Source organism: Nicotiana tomentosiformis, chromosome 11 (assembly GCF_000390325.3).
Source record: "Nicotiana tomentosiformis chromosome 11, ASM39032v3, whole genome shotgun sequence".
Lineage (NCBI taxonomy): Eukaryota > Viridiplantae > Streptophyta > Magnoliopsida > Solanales > Solanaceae > Nicotiana > Nicotiana tomentosiformis.
Genome location: NC_090822.1, coordinates 26,138,538 through 26,141,977, shown reverse-complemented (window position 1 = coordinate 26,141,977; position 3,440 = coordinate 26,138,538). Strand labels below are relative to the sequence as shown.

The window sequence follows — 3,440 nt, the reverse complement described above, 5'->3', positions numbered from 1 at the left end:
AAATCAAAGATACTTCCAAGAGCAAGTGTAAAATAGTGTGTTTTATAGAGTTTTGTATCAAATAACCACTATTATCCTTAGCCCCACGGTAAGCGCCAAACTGTTTACCCGAAAAAATAAATAACAATTGAATTTATACGCAGCTCTAAGGATATGTGATATAACTTGGTACAAATCGAGAAAATATATATATCAGTACTGAAATTAATTATAAAAGAGATAAATGCAAACCAAATGAATCAATTAGCTTTGGCTCATGAGTTCGGTCACCCTCAAAACAAGTAAGGATTCTGCTAATGTAAGAACAAAGTAACAAGATAATCCAGCTTTCAAAGAACGTAATGTGTTATTTTTATTGCCTCCGAATGTGCTCTACAAATGATCAAAATCCCCTTTATATAGTGGGGAAGTCCTACTTTGTTTATAATTCTAAATACATAAGGAATTTCATGATAGATTAATTAATCTGCCTCTCCTTGATATGCGCCGGGATTCTCGCCGAGATTCTCGTCCTAATTGCGGATATACCGGCTTTTTATTTTTTGGCTCGATCTCGATCTTGGCCGATCATGATCTCGATCGGCCTCTATTTTGCTCGGTCTCAATCTTGGATGATCATGATATCGATCGGTCTCTATTTTTCTCGGTCTCAATCTTGACCGATTTTGATCTTGGTCGGTTTCTGGGTCACGATCTCGGCAACCTAACTTCGCATCACAACTTAATATTATACGAGGTTGAACCTTGATCTATCATATTCTAGTCTCGATTAGTCATATGAAGGGCAAGCTCGATTTTGACTATATACAAATATGTATGTGAAAATATTTAATTTGAATCAATAATTCCAAAAGTAATCGTTCCAAAACAAATTGAGTAACAAAAACAGTAAAGATTGAACTCATCAAACTTTAATATCTCGTAATCACGGCTAGTCATTTGTTTCTAATTTCTAAATAAATTATCGAGTGGAGCATCATTTGACAAATCGTCGAAAAGACAAGACATATGAGCAGGATATGCCCTTCGACGTGCCAACGCCAGTGATCTAGGTAGCTCAATCTTCAATTTGGTAATTTTTTCGTTATTGCATCATAAGTAAAAAAATGTGCCCTCCATCTTCTGACGTTCAAAGCAAACAAGTAACAACTCACCACTAGGAAAATTCCCAATAGGTGTTGCTTCATCAAAGTATTTTTGATGAATAGTGATTTTATTCCATAAAGAAGTTTGATGATCATCGTCGCAACTATTGTACCAATCGGAAAACTTGGTTACTTTTGGCGTATGAATGGAAGATACTTTAAGCAATTTATACACATTGTCTATAGGATCAAAATCAAGTGCATACCAAATTTTACGAGCTGATTCAAGATTTAAACTTGACGAGGAAAGGTTCATAATATTACGCGTAGAAATATTAAAAAGTGATTTGATGGTCCGTGCAAAGACAAGCAGTCCGTTTACCACTGGAGTAATGTTTTAGTAAACCAAATAGGGCAAACTTAATTGACGAACAAATGTTTCCTGCAAAGTAGAAACAAATTCAGCATACAAGCAATGAGTCTTACTGATATATGAATGTGAGTGTAGGATATGGTAATTAAGGTAATAAGCTTTAATTTTTAATCAATCACTTTCAAAAAAACTGTTATCTCAATGTGTACTAACACGATCTATACATGACTAACATTAGAGCTTTGCAAGATGTTAGTTTTTCTTTATTTTTAATATTTTGCCACCGAAAATTAGAAAGAGCCACCAAAATCCAAGTAAAAAACAGACAACGTGTGTCCATCTTCATATACAATATATACACGTAAACATATATATATATATATATATATATATATATATATATATATATATATATATACACACACATATATATACACACAAATACACACATACATACATAAACACATACATACACACATACTGTCTTCTCCAACACGACTTTATAGGCTGATAAAGTATAATCAATTAGAAAGAGATACAGACACTTACCGGCTCTAAATCTTGAATTTTCTCGTGCTGCAACATTCCTACACGAATCGATGCGAAAAAGAGGCGTTTTTCACCGAATTCGATGAAATATTGACCGGTATGCGGCCGTAAGGCCTATGCTGGAAAATTATTAAAAACCAAGAAGTAGATACACACTTAAATCTGTTCAAAGCCTTAATGGGTAGATAAGTTAAAACTTGAGACACAATTTCAGATGGGATTTCTTTAAATTTCTCCATCTTTTCCTTTTCTACGTGCATGGCCATGTGATTTCCCTTGAATCTGCTCACATTTGTTCTACTTATATCAAAATTTTGTGTAGTGTATTTTCTCTCAATATAGAGGAAAACATATGAAGATTTATACCGACTAGGATTTCAAGAGTGGCGGCTTAACTTCTGGTAGTAAAGTTTTATGGATTAGGACATAAACCTACTTTTCTCTACTCATTTTTAATTAAGGAAGAAAAAGAAGGGTATATCTATGAGGCATGTGTTATTACTTATTAGGGTAAATATTTAGTCGATGATTACATCAAACTAATTAAATTTATTATATACAGTTAAACGATTTAATGAAGTAAAAATATACATTAACCATGATTAAGTGGTAGAATACTTTTCTTAAATTGGTATAAACACGTTTTTTTATATCATATTATCGTATATTCTAAGAAAATTTAAAAGCATTGCCTACTTGGAGAACAAGAAAGAACAAAATGGAGGTAGCCTACATCTTCGCCATTATTAACTACCTAAGGCACCAAAAGAGGTAAACATTAAAGATGTCACCGGAAAATAGCCTATTCTTTCCTGATTTTGTTTGGCGTGATATATAGTTCAATTTTCCAAAAAAAAGAATATGACTTTTCCAAAGATTGCCAAGAATACCAATTTATCCTAAAAAAAGGTGTAAAAAAGGAGAAAACTTAAAGTTTGGTGTAAATGATTTTAAAGTATGAATGTTCATATTTTTTCCTCTTCTACAAAGAAGAGCTCCCCTACATCTATTCGGTAAAAACATTTGAACTTGGTGTTTATCAAATCGATGAATGAAAGACACATTTATTTCATACACATTATTACGTATAATTGTTAGCCGTCATAATTAAGGCCAAATACATAGACACCTCCTCTAAGTTGGCATCCGTAATCGGTTCTATATGTAACAACCATCCAATTAACTTTTGGCCACCTAGTTTTTTATCCTTATCAATCGGGTTTAAGACAAATACCTAATCCCTAAATTATTTACCGAGATATTACCCTAAAAAAATTAAAAGTCTATTATTTTCTCTAACTCGCAAAGTCATCCTCCCTAATACCATTTCCCAAATCCCTAGCCATCGATTGTTAGAGATGAAACCATCGATTATTGGTTGATTCATCATCATTTAAGGACTAGAATTATATTTTCATAAACAGATTCTTCAT

At 32.7% G+C, this 3,440-nt stretch overlaps 1 long non-coding RNA gene across 1 annotated transcript; it reads right to left on the bottom strand.

Moving 5' to 3' along the window:
- Positions 1-325: 325 nt before the first annotated feature.
- On the bottom strand, positions 326-2,437 carry LOC104092365 (uncharacterized). Its single transcript, XR_685429.4, has 2 exons — positions 2,008-2,437; positions 326-1,527 (listed from the first exon to the last, which is right to left on the bottom strand). It is a non-coding gene; the product is annotated as an uncharacterized lncRNA (long non-coding RNA).
- Between the last annotated feature and the right edge of the window lie 1,003 nt (positions 2,438-3,440).